Source organism: Chiloscyllium plagiosum, unplaced genomic scaffold (genome assembly GCF_037043375.1).
Source record: "Chiloscyllium plagiosum isolate Xiang-an unplaced genomic scaffold, Cpla_swu_hap1 HiC_scaffold_15, whole genome shotgun sequence".
Taxonomy (NCBI): domain Eukaryota; kingdom Metazoa; phylum Chordata; class Chondrichthyes; order Orectolobiformes; family Hemiscylliidae; genus Chiloscyllium; species Chiloscyllium plagiosum.
In genome coordinates, this window is record NW_028270153.1 from 5,910,102 (window position 1) to 5,924,013 (window position 13,912).

The window sequence follows — 13,912 nt, forward strand, 5'->3', positions numbered from 1 at the left end:
TGTGTGTGTGTGTGTGTGTGTGAGGCTGTGTGTCACCCTGTCTGTGTGTGTGTGTGAGGGTGTGTGTCACCCTGTCTGTCTGTGTGTGTGTGAGGGTGTGTGTCACCCTGTCTGTGTGTGTGAGGGTGTGTTTCACCCTGTGTGTGTGTGTGAGGCTGTGTGTCACCCTGTCTGTGTGTGTGTGTGAGGGTGTGTGTCACCCTGTCTGTCTGTGTGTGTGTGAGGGTGTGTGTCACCCTGTGTGTCTGGGTCACTCTGTGCTGACAGCGCCCTCCCTCCCACGCCAGTATTGCAGTTTGATTCGCTTTGACTTCCTCTTCCTCCTTGTTCCATGTAAGGTCTCAGCTCTGATCTCATTCAGTTCCCCGGGGGTTCCCAGGCTGTTTGCCGCGAAACAGAATTCAGTGGGAGCGGGGACAGAGAGGCTGCAGATCCCCTGAGCCCCGGGAGAGGAGCGTGAACACAGCGAGCCCTCCCTCTGCCTGTGTCCCCCGGGTGAGCAGGAGCCCAGCGTTTGGTGAGTCCATTGGAGGCGATTAAATTCCGGCCAGAACCGAGACCTCACACGGGAGACAAAAGGGAGCAGGCAGGAGAAGTACTGAACTGGGAAGGCAAAGTGTGTAAAAGTGTCCGAAATAGGCAGGAAACCAGGCTGTGTAACAACAATGACCAGCAGTCAACCCGAGTGGGAAATCGATGGCATTTTTTTTTAAAAAACATCGTGTACGTGCGTGTGAGCAAAGCAGAGAGGCAGACACACAGACAGAGAATTAGCATGTGTAAGAGAGAGTGTGGAGATGAATGAATATTGGGTCCACCCGGGTATGAGAAAAGGAGGCAGCAAAATGAGAGTCAGACGGGGCAAAAAAAAAAATCTTCTCAGTGGGATGTCTGAGAATGAATGTGTGCCCCAGGGATTGAGTGATTGGTTCAGGGTGGGTGTCCTGTACAGAATGAATGTGGGGGCCACTCTCAGTGATTGGAGGGAGCTGTCTGTGAGTTTTGGGAAGATCAATGAGCGAAGCCCATTGAGGAAGAGTGAAAAATCTGTGCACGTACAGCGACAGGAGCCTGAGAGAATCAGAAACTCGTGAATCAGGCAGGTTCCAGACAGAAATCCGCACATTTCTGGAAAGTAATGACCATCGAGGGATACAGAGAGAGTGCTTTGAGGTAGATGATCAGTCATGATCTAATTGAATGTCAGAGCGGGCATAATGGGCCGAATGGCTGACAGTGCGCCTGTTCATCTGTTTTCAAATTGAGTGAGTTTGACAGAATCAGTGGGCAAGGATATGAGTTAACGGGTGTGAGAGGCTGTACTGAGTGTGTCAAGCTGTGTAAAATGGTCTGAGCGTGAGTAATGTGTAAGAGAGCAGGCTGCAGAAGGGGTACAGAAACACCCCATGAGTTTGCTCTAATAATAATCAAATATTGGTGAAATTTAAAATTAATGTGTTGATTTTTGACAATTAGGTTGTGTACAGAGCTTTATAGGGTCAATATTAGGGGCAGCAATCCTTGTCAGGAATTCTGCTTTATGCGGTAATGTTTAATATTTTGTAGGGTAACTACAGGTTAATCATACTGAAAGATTAATCTCGAGGGCCAGGCATTCAAATCCCACTGATGCAGCTGCTTAGATTGTTCTTAACAAATCCTGTAAATTGTAGCATTAGGATCAGTGATGGGTTTGAGAGATTAACATTAGGGTCAGTGTTTCAACTAATGATGAGCTTTAAAGTTTAGTGCCTAGGTTGGGTAACTGCGGTCAATTGTACCACTTAGGATTTTTAGGGGTCAGTGATGGGGTTTAGGGTTGAGTTTTGGGGTCAAGGTTTGTGTTTTGTGTTTAGTTTTAGAGTCAGTGATGGGGTTTAGGGTTTAGTCAGAATAATGATGGATTGAGCCATGATTAGTGATGGAGTTTAGGGTTCAGTGTTAGTGTCAGTGACAGGGTTAAGGGATTAGTCATGGGGTCAGGATTGAGGTCAAAGAGGGCAAATATATGCTGTGAGGGACTGAGATGGTTAGCACATGTTACCCTTATCCATGTTCCTGTGGGATTCACAGGCAATTCCAGGGAAATGGCCATAGCTTTGGGTCTAATTTCCCAAATGGTGGCCACGCAGGAAATTCAAAGCTTGCAAGAATGTGACACGCAGCTACTGCTCCCAACAACAACACTGGCAGACCGTACCTTCAGCAGGAAAACACTTTGCATTTCTCTAGCACCTTTCACAGCCTCAAAGGATTTCAAAGCTGTTTGTAGACATTGAAATGTTTCTGAAGTATTATCAATGCAAGAAACATAATAGCGAAACTCTGTGCAGCAAGCTCCTGCAAATAGCCAGAAGGAAACGAGCAGATAATCTGATTGTAGTCATGCTGGCTGGGTGACAAATCTTCAGCTCATTGACCTTGTTCTTAAAATAGAGTTGTGGAATCCTTCCCCTGACAGGGTAGACAGAAGACGGCACTTCTGACAGTGCAGCCCTCCTTCAGTACGGCACTGGGATTGTGTGCACTCAGGAGTCAGGGTCAATCCCATAACCTTGTAACTCAACCTTACTCGCCAAGCTAGTTCTGCACGAAAGGAAAATAAAGAGAAGAACATTCTAGAAACACTTGTAGCAATGTAGGAATTTATTTCCCCATGTGAAAGGATCTGTGGGACTGACCGGCCATAAAGCTGGAAACACACTGGTGCAATTAACTGGTTCAAAAAGGAGCTGCACTAATTTCTGACTGGGAACAGGGCGATCATTTCCAAACATAGCTAGAGTGTATGCTTGGGAAGTTGAGGAGTTGTACAGTGGGGTTATATGAAGACAGAAGCTGCTGTGGGGAAATCAGGGTTAAATGCAGGCATTTTGAGAAGCCTAAAGAGGTGGGTGTATACTGTACAGGAATAGAAAGAGATCAGCATTTAATTTTTTTTTAAATGCACAAGAGCTCTCCCAGCTTTAGATATCTGCATTGCAGCAAACCAGGCTGCACACTTCACAACACACTCCCCTTCCCTGGTACCCCAGTGTCAACTAGATCGTATCTTGGTTTCCAGTCTCTCAATGGACAACATACAGGCAACCCTCAAAGTCCTCTGTCTTCCCCATTCCACCTCTGACACACCTTCAGGGTTAAATCAAAACAGTTCATTTTCTCTTTTCCCAATTTAACAAGGGTCTTTCACTACCCATGCTAGCATCGTTTGCAATAATTAAAGATGAAGATACTGGAACAGTACTGCACCAGGCAAAGTAATGATAAATGTAAGATTTGGGATGGGTTCACCTGAACTGAACCACAGCTGTATCTCTCAGGTGTTGTTGGATTGCATCTGTTCAGTTTACACTATCAGCACTCTCCTAAAAATTGCTCATCCAGCCAAATCCATTTCGCTAAAATCTAATTGTTCACCTGCTCCAAGTCCACTGTCAGGATGTAATTTGATTGACGCCCTCAAAACATCACAGGCTGGTTTGTAGATGTGAATCAGATCAAGACAGCAGCATAAGTATGACAAAAACCGTGTCTTTAGCCCCCTCCTTTCACCTTGAACAAAAAGATTCCTCCAGCACCTGATCTGAGGTACAAAGATGGTGCAGTTTGAAGTCTATAAGGGCTTCTTGCTGTTGCAGCCCTTCAGTTACATGGACAGCAAATTGAAGGCCTAGCTGGTGCTGAAATCAATTGACCCTTTCTTTACTCGACTTGATTTTCTGCTGAAGCATATGTGGACCAGCTGGTCACCGAATAGTTACAGCTCAGAAACAGGCCGTTCAGCTCATCATTTCCCCCCCAGCTGAGCAATTCACTTAGTGCCATTCTCCCACCTTCTTTCAGTTGAATCTGCCTCCTTCCCAAACTCTCGGGTAATGTTCTCTGCAATGCTCGCTGCATCTTTTGCTAGTTTATTCAGATCTATTCCCTCTCATTCCTGATCCTTTCACAAGAGGGAACAGTTTCTCTCTACCTATTCTGTCTAATTCCATGCTGATTGTGAACACCTCGATCAAATATCCTCTCAATACTCTTTTCTCCAAGGAATATAGTCCTAAATTCTCCAATCTATCCATGTCACTGAAGTTCCTCATTACTGGAATTATTCATGTGAATCTTTTCTGCATTCTGTCCAATGCTTTCACATCCATCTTCAGTGTGATAACCAGAACTGTACACAGGCCTCCAGTTTAGGTCTAACTAGTATCTTACACAAGTTCACCTCCATGCTTTTGTATTCTGTGACCTTACTGATAAAGCCGAAGATATTATTTACCTTATTAACTGCTCTGTCCACCTGTCCTACCACCCACCTCCCAATCATAGCATAAATGCTGCCCCCTCCACAGTTCACTTCAGCTCTGAAGAGTCATTTCAATTTGAATCGTTAGCTCGCTGTCTCTCCATGAAACTGCCTGACCCACTGTGATCTTCAGCATTTTTTGTTGTCAGTTCAGATTCCAGCATCTGTCGTAATTTGTTTCTGCCACCTTCAATGATCTGTGCACAAATACACCTGGGTTCCTCTGGTTCTAACCTCTTTTAGAATTATATACTTTAGAATTATTTATTTTTGTATCTGGCCACTGAAATCAACCACCTTAAAAGTCTCTGCATTCACCTTTATCTGCCACCTATCCACCCACCTCACGAACTTCTCTTATGTCTTTTGGAGTTCTATACAGCCCTTCTCATAATCGTCTGCGAACTTGAAAACTTTGGAATAGCCAACTTTTACACTGTGGTCTCTGTCATTAATACAGAGACTTCCTCTAGCACTTCATTACACACGAATCACTCTCTGTGTAAAAAATGTTACCCTTCATGTCCTTTTTAAAACTTTCTCCTCTCACTTTAAAACTATGCCCCCTCGTTTTGGACTCTTTCCCCCCCCCAATCCTAGGGAGAAAAGCCCTTGTCATTCCCCATATCTATACCCCTCATGATTTTATAAACCTCTCTAAGGTCACCCCTCATCCTCCTCCGCTCCAGTGAAAAACATCCTGGCCTAGTTTAATAACACTGACCAAGTAGAACTGCACGATGAACCTTCCTCCAACCTGAAAGACATCCAATTATAACCATAGCTTCCTGTTTACTGTCAATCAACCAAATTTGAATCCAAATTGCCATTCTCCCTTTTATAAATTTTGTTGTGTACAATTTCTTTTTGAAGTCTATGTTCACCACGTCAATTGCACTGTCCTCGTCAGAGGTATACTTGTTTCTTGTCATCTTAACCCCTAAAGAAACAAGATTTGTATTTCCATAGTGCCTTCATAACATCAGGACAGCATAAAGTGCGGACTGCAGATGCTGGAGATCAGAGCTGAAAAATGGGTTGCTGGAAAAGCGCAGCAGGTCAGGCAGCATCCAAGGAGCAGGAAAATTCCTGAAGAAGGGCTTATGCCCGAAACGTTGATTCTCCTGCTCCTTGGATGCTGCCTGACCTGCTGCGCTTTTCCAGCAACACATTTTTCAGCATGATGTGCTTTCCAGCCAATATATTACGATTGAAACGTAATCACTGGTGTCGTATAGGAAACAGAATAGCTAGCTTGTGAACAGAAAGCTTCCTTAAACAGCAATAGGATTATGACTACCTTTCAGGAATCTTGATTGAGAGATAAATATTGGCCAGGACACCAGGGGTACTTCCCATCCAGTTCCTAGAAATGGTACCATGTGATCTTTTACATGAAATACAGAATAGTATCACACCAAAAGATATCAGTTCAATAATTCCTCAGAATTCACCCCATTGACAGTACAGCACTCCCTCAGACTTACCCTCTGACAGTGCGGCACTCCCTCAGAACTGACTCTCTGACAGTGCAGCACTCCCTCAGCACTGACCCTGCAACAGTGCAGCATTCCCTCAGCACTGACCCTGAAGCATATGTGGACCAGCTGGTCACCGAATAGTTACAGCTCAGAAGCAGGCCATTCAGCTCATCATTTCCCCCCCCCAGCTGAGCAATTCACTTAGTGCCATTCTCCCACCTTCTTTCAGTTGAATCTGCCTCCTTCCCAAACTCTCGGATAATGTTCTCTGCAATGCTCGCTGCATCTTTTGCTAAACTATTCAGATCTATTCCCTCTCATTCCTGATCCTTTCACAAGAGGGAACAGTTTCTCTCTACCTATTCTGTCTAATTCCCAAACTTGTATCATCTATAACCACAGGTGAAGTACCAGAGGCCTGAAGGGTGGCTAATGTTGTGCCTTTATTTAAGAAATGCTGTAAGGAGAAGCCTGGGAACTATAGACATGTGAGCCTGACACTAGTGGATAAGTTGTTGGAGGTGATTTTGAAAGATCGGATTCATAAGCATTTGTTTTAGGTTAGATTACTTACAGTGTGGAAATAGCCCCTCCGAAGAGCAACCCACCCAGACCCATTCCCCTACATTTACCCCTTCATCTAACATTACGGGCAATTTAGTATGGCCAATTCACCTAACCACATTTTTGGAGAGGCAAGGATTGATTAGGTATAGTCAGCATGGCTTTGTGTGAGGGAAATTGTGTCTTACAAACCTGATTGAGTTTTTTGAGGATGTAACCAAAAAGATTGATGAAGGCAGATCTTATGATGTTGTTTACATGGACTTTAGTAAACCTTTGACATGGTAGACTAATTAGTAAAGTTAGATTACATGGGATTCAGGATGAGCTAGCCAACTGGATTCAAAATTGGCTTAACAGTAGGAGATAGAGGGTGATGGTGGACAGTTATTTTTCCGATTGGAGGCCCGTGACCAGCGGTGTTCTGCAGGAATCGGTACTGGATCCACTTTTGTTTGTCATTTATATAAACGATCTAGATGAGAACATTGGCGGCATGGTTAGTAACTTTGTAGATGACACCAAATTTGTGGGTATTGAAAAAAGATATATAAGATTCCAAAACAATCTTGATCAGTTGGGTCGATGGGTTGAGCAGTGGCGTTTGGAGTTTAATTTGGACAAATGTGAGGTATTGCATTTTGGTAAAACAGACAAGGGCAGGACTTATACAATTAATGATAGGACCCTGGGTATTGTTGTAGAACCGAGAGACCTAGGGGTTCAGGTACATAAGTTTTGAAATTTGTGTCATACATAGACAGGGTGATAAAGAAGGCATTTAGCATGCTTGCCTTCATTGCTCAGACCTTTGAGTATAGGAGTTGGGATGTCATGTTGAGGTTGTACAGGACACTGGTGAGGCCTCTTCTGGAATACTGTGTCCAGTTCTGGTCGACCTATTATAGGAAAGAGAGGGTTCTGAAAAGATTTACCAGGATGTTGCTGGAAATTAGGGGTTTGAGTTATAAGGAGAGGATGGATAGGCTGGGACTTCTTTCAGTGGAGTATGGGAGATCGAGGGCTGACATTATAGAGGTTTATGAAATCATGATGGGCATTGATAAGGTGAATAGCAAAGATCTTTTCCCTAGGGTGGGGAAGTTCAAAACAAGGGGCCATATTTTTAAAGTGAGATAAGAAAGTTTTAAAAACAATGTGAGGGCAACTTTTTCCACAGAGAGTGGATGCAGGTACTGTTACAACATTTGAAAAATCATTTGGATAAGTACATAAATAGGAAAGGTTTAGAGGGATATGGGCCAAATGCAGGCAGATGGGACTAGTTTAGTTTGGGAACATGGTCAGCATGGATGAGTTGGACCAAAGGGTTGTTTCTGTGCCGTATGATTCTATAACACTACCTGTTTCTCTGGATTAGTATTTGACTGATAACACCACCAGGCCATCATTTCCCCGAGAACGTTGTATGTGGTTGTTGAGCTCAGTGACTCTGGCTGTCCCTCAGTGTGATGCAGGATATTCAACAAATCTAGCTCTGTCAGGGTCTGTCTCAGTCTATCTCTGTCCTTTAAGCTGTGTCTCAATAGGTCACTGCGCATCACACCATCTCTCTGTGCATTTACCTATCTGACCATGTGGCAGAAAAACCTGTTTCAGTCGATTTTTATGCTCATTCCTGGAACACTGGCATTTTTGCTAATGCCCAACATCAGTTATATGTCCTTAACTGCCTACAAAGATGGTGACGCATCCTTCCGATCCATGTAGTGTGAATGCAGCAGGAGCTTGACCCAATGACAATAAATCAAAAGTCACAACATTCCAAATTGGGATGGTATGTAGCTCAGAGAGAAGCTTGCAGGTGGTAGTGGTGTTCCCGTGTACCTGCTGCACTCAGGTAGGCAAATGGATAACATTCGATCACACTCCTGATTGTTCTTTGGATAGGCTTTGGGGAATCAGAAGGTGAATTGTTCCCTGCAGTTTGCGAGCCTAAGACCTGCTCTTGCAGCCACAGTATTTACACAGTGAGTTCAGATCTGTTTATGGTCAACGATACCCTCCAGGATGTTGTTAGTGGTGAATTCAGTGATGGTAACACCATTGAATGACAAGGAGCCATGGTTAGATTCTCTCTTTTTGGAGATGGTCAGTTTCTGTGCAGTCATCACTTACCTCTTGACAGCCCAATGTTCCCTAAAGTTTGCTGAAGATGGACACGGACTGCCTCACTCTGTGGGGTCATGACCGGTAATGAAAAATTGGCAATCATCAGCAAACATCTCCACTTCTGACCCAATGATGGAGGGAAGGTCATTGATGAAGCAGTTAAAGATGGTTTGGCCTAGGACACCACCCTGAGGAACTCCTGCAGAGATGTCCTGGAGCTGAGATGGTTGACCTCGAGTAATCACAACCACCTTTCTATCCACCAGAGAGTATTCCCCCAATTCCCATTGACATCAACTTGACTCAGGCTTCTTGATACTACACCTGGTCAAATGCTGTCTTTCTATTATGGCAATAGGCATTCCCACCTCACCCCACTTCATCACAGTTCTTTCATTCTTGTTCAGACAAAGTCTGTAATGACATCTGGAGCTGCGTGGTCCAGGTAAATACACAGAGAGATGGTGTGACGCACAGTGACCTATTGAGACTTGGCATAAAGGACAGAGATACACTGAGACAGACCCTGACAGAGCTGGATTTGCTGAAGCATCCTGCATCACACTAAGGCACAGCCAGAGTCACTGAGCTAAATAACCACATACAACATTCTTTAGAGAGATGATGGCCTAGTGGTGTTATCGGTCAGCTATTAATCCAAACTGAGAGTCAGTGAGAAGATTATTGAGGAGCAGATGCTGTCTGGTTGCACTGTCAATGACCTCTTGCTTCACTTTGCTGACGGGGCAGTGATTGGCTGATTGGGCTCATTCTGCTTTAACCTTGTTTGTGTTGGGGTTGGGGGTGGGGGTGTTATTTGAGGTGATGAGCATTAGCAGAGGGTGAGCTATACTGTAACACTAGATTTCCTCATTGTGGTCACAACAGCTTCCAGTAGAGCTATCACTTCCCTCAGGAAACAGGAACTATTGAGTGCTGTTTGTACATTTGTTTTACTGTGATTGACAATGCACTCTGTGCACATTGACAATCATATTTCCTGCAGTACTACACGTCAGAAATATTTCATTGGCTGTGGCAGATATCTTTGGACCTGAGGTTGTGAAGGCATTAAATAAATGCAAACGCATTTTGTCTTTTTCAATTAGCAATGTATTAGATATAATTCTTTAGTATGTCCGTTGGCAAAAAGATATCTTAAGTTACGCCCCTCTCCCACCCCAATTGTGCAAATGATAATGCAGTTGGACATTTAACAACTTGATGTGGCCTGAGTGAGTGCTAGTTCCACCTTAGAACGAGGTAGAGCCTCAGCTTAACATCTCATCTCTGACAATGAAGGACCCTCTCAACACTGTCTGGCTAACAGTACTGCACTCACTCACTACTGGTCTAACAGTGCATCACTGTATCAAAACCACCCCACTGACAGTGCGGCACTCACTCAGTACTCACCTTCCAACAATGCGGCACTCCCTCAGCACTGACCCTCCAACAATGTGACACTCCCTCAGAATTGACCCTCCAACAATCGGCACTCCCTCAGTGCTGACCCTCCAACAGTGCAGCACTCCTTCAACACTGACCCTCAGACAGAGCGGTGCTCCCTCAGCACTGACCCTCCAACAGTGCGGCACTCCCTCAACACTGACCTACTGACAGTGCGGTGTTCCCTCAGCACTGACGCTCCGACAGTGTGGCACTCCCTCAGCACTAACCCTCGGATAGCACGATGCTCCCTCAAGACTGACCCTTCGACGGTGCAGCACTCCCTCAGCACTGACCCACCAACAGTGTGGCACTCCCTCACGCTGGCCCTCTGACAGTGCGGCACTCCCTCAGCGCTGACCCTCTGTCAGTGTGGCACTCCCTCAGCACTGACCCTCTGAGACTGAGGTGGTTATTCGTTACTGGCCCTCTAATAGTTCAGGACTCCATCAATACGTCCATCAGGAATCTCAACCTGAAGTTTGAGACTGATAACTCTGGCATGAAGTCAAACCTACAAACCACTCAGTGAGAATGCCATGCACTGAGCCAAGTTCAGGGTCAATCCTTTATGGCACAGTTACTAGTTGTGCTGCTACTGCTGTTCCTGGTGAACAATAGAAATGACAAACTCAACAAAGCCTTAAACTAAAATGTGAATGATGCAAAGGTGGAAGTGATCATTCAAGAGAATAAGTATAGCTTGCTTAGTTTTATAACATGAAACTCTTTCACTTTCCCCTGACGTTCCATGTAAACTATACCTTTGTCATAATGTTTCAAATCTTATCACTTTCATAACAAACATGTTGCAGAAGTTTTAGGAATAGTTATGAAAACGAGGTTAACCGTTTTCTCTTGCTACATTCCTGGGGAATGGGCACTTCCAACACTTCTTGCCTGGACAATCTCATCTATATTTTGTTGGCACTGGCGTGCTTCTCTCATGTCCTTCCATCATTGATGGCCATGTTTTCAGCTGCCAGCGCCAGAAATTCTGGAATTCCATCTTTAGGCTGTTGTACCCCTCTCTCCTTTCAGACTCTCCCATTATTTGATCACTTACAGTCAGAGAGACTTCCAACTTATCCATGTTGACCAGATATCCTCTATTAAGCTAGACCCCTTTGCCAGCATTTGGCCCAGATCCCTATAAACCCTTCTTCGTCCCAGTGTCTCCTCCTTCGGCTCAGTGTCCATGTTCAGTGACAGTTTCCCGTGAAATGCTGTGGGCATTTCATTTTATAAAGGTACTACATAAATGCAATGTGCGTCAGTTATCCTAGTATTTTTTGGGCTGCTGTTGACAGGCGAGTGAGGTATGGGAATTGTAGGGGGTAGTCACCTGTGAGATCTCCAGCAATAAGTCCCACCAGAGTGGGCAACTCGAGAGCAAATATACTGTGGCTAATCTGTGCTTAAATACAGCAGGCTTTACTCAGAAAGCAAGGCCATTTCATTGGTCCAACGTGAACATAATGGAAAGGTTTTTGTTTATTATTTGCATTTGTGGGATGTGAGTGTCATTGGCTGGGCCAGCATTTACTGCCCATCCCTAATTGCCCCTTGAGAAGGTGGGGGTGAGCTGCCTTCTTGACCCGCTGCAATCCACCTGCTCTGGGTTGACCCACAATGTCCTTGGGGAGGGAATTGCAGGCTTTTGACCCAGTGATAGTGAAGGAACAGCGATATATTTCCAAGTCAGGGTGGTGAGTGACTTGGAAGAGAACTTGAAGGGGGTGATGTTCCATGTATCTGCTGTCCTTGTCCATCTGGGTAGACGTGGTTGTGGGTTTGGAAGGGTCTTTGGTGAATTTCTGCAGGTGATAGCAACTGGCTGCTATGTCGTAGAGACAGTAGGTTGTATCCTATCTCTCAATAGTTCATTAAATTGTCTTAATGTGAACAACTCCATATAACTATCATTAGCTGATATTTCAACTTGTTTCTATTTTACTCAAGTCCATTGCTTTGTAAACTGAGTTTTGTCCTTCCTGGGAAGGCAATGGCATAGGGTCACCAGTAATCCAGAGACCCAGGCTACTGCTCTGCCGACATCGGTTCAAATCCTACCACGACAGATGGCAAAATGTGAATCAGTGAAAATCAGGAATTAAAAGCAGGTCTAATAATGACCAAGTAAACACTGTTGATTATCACTAAAAATCCTATTGATTCACTTAGATTGTTTAGGGAATGAAATCTGCCATTGCCTGGTCTGGCCTACATGTAACCCCAGACCCACGGCAATGTGGTTCAATAGTTCATACAGTCTGTACAATATGGAAACAGGCCATTTGGCCCACCAAGTCCACATGACTCTCTGAAGGGTATCCCACCCAGACCTGCAGTACCCCCTTCCTTGGACACTATGGGCAATAGAGCATGGCCAAACCACCTAACCTGCACATCTTTGGACTGTGGGAGGAAACCCATGCAGACAAAGGGAGAATGTGCAAACCCCACACAGACAGTCACCTGAGGCTAGAATTGAACCCAGGTTGCTGGCGCTGTGAGGCAGCAGTGCTAACCACTGAGCCACCGTGCCACCCCATCCCTAACTTCTGAAATGCCACTCAGTTCGAGGACAATTAGGAATGGGCAACAGATGATGACTCAGCCAGAGATGCCCACATCACATGAACAAATGGAAAAAATACTCATAGACTATGCTTGTCACTTTCACTATTTTTCCTGGAATCTGGAATTGTCTCTAATTACTGATAAGCGTATATAAAAGTCAAGCATTCACTCCCTTCCTGAAATACTGCAACTCCCAGTCACATTGACTCACAGAATATATTCATGTACAAGGTGCTAAGTCCCAATATGATTTCAGCAGAGTGAGTAAAAGCCAGGAACCATCCTGCCTGGTCAATGTCAGTGCAGGACAGTGCAGTAGGATGCTTCAGCCACTGTCTCCCCACTCTCAGCCTGCAAACTGCAGTTGGAACCTGTAAATTGTAAAAGCACTTGCCCACCAACTTCAGCATCACCCACCCCTCACCCCAAGAAAGTGCTTTCCAACCAATGAGGTGCCTTAGAAGTGTAGCCTTTGTCGTAGGGTAGGAAATGCAGTGACCAATTTGCGCTCAGGAAGTTCCTAAACATGGCAATGTGATTAATGACGCAGAAAGAGAGAAAAGAGAGAGATTTTTAATCAGTATTGAGGTTTCTGGGGAAAAGACAAGAAATTAAAGTTAAAGATTAACAGATGAGCCATGACCTCATTGAACGGTGGATCAGACTCGATGGGCTGAATGGCCCATCTCTGCTGCTATGTCTTACGGTCTCATAATGTGTTATTCATGACATTGGTTTGAGGGATCAGGGCTGTCCAGGGCAATGGAGAAAGCTCCTGTTCTCCTCGTATTAGTACCAATGGTATCTAACAGTCTTGCTTGTGCAGCATTGCCTCAGCACTACACTAGGTATGTCAGTTCAGACTGTGTGCTCAGGCCTCTAGAGTGAGACTTGTATCCAGACACAGTACTTTCAGCTTCTGAGCGTGAGAGGGATATTGAGTCATAAGTGACAAGCTGGGTGACTGCAGTGAAGGAAATCATGCAGAGACAAGTAACTATGATTCTGTGTCAGGTGCATTTTAGTTCTGTGGACACAGTCAACTTGTTGTCGATGGTGTGTAAAATGAGCTTCTGAAACTTCACCTTGTGGGTTTGTGGATGTTTTAGATTCCTCCATGCAGCTGTACCTAACTTCCTGCCTACCGATTACAGAGCTCTACAAATAGGCAGCTCGGATGTGGTCACACAAATAGCACCGAGAATGGTGCCTCACATTCACTGCTGTGCGGTCTGCGCAGAAAACAAATTAGATAAACTGTGAAGAGGCAAGCAGTGCTGGGAATAGGCAGAGCTCCAAACTCTAAAGTCAACAGTAGAATTTTCAATGAATGTAATCAGGCAGAGAGCGTGAAGGTGGAAACCAGAACCAGACGGAAAAAAGTCTCTGATCATGT

At 44.8% G+C, this 13,912-nt stretch overlaps 1 protein-coding gene across 1 annotated transcript in view; it reads left to right on the plus strand.

Annotated features, from left to right (window-relative positions):
- The first annotated feature begins 336 nt into the window (after window positions 1-336).
- Window positions 337-13,912, plus strand: part of LOC122560318 (neurocalcin-delta-like) — a 31,354-nt gene continuing 17,778 nt past the window's right edge. The window contains exon 1 of the mRNA XM_043710914.2: window positions 337-517. The gene's annotated coding sequence lies outside the window, so the exon portion shown is untranslated. The remainder of the gene's footprint in view (window positions 518-13,912) is intronic.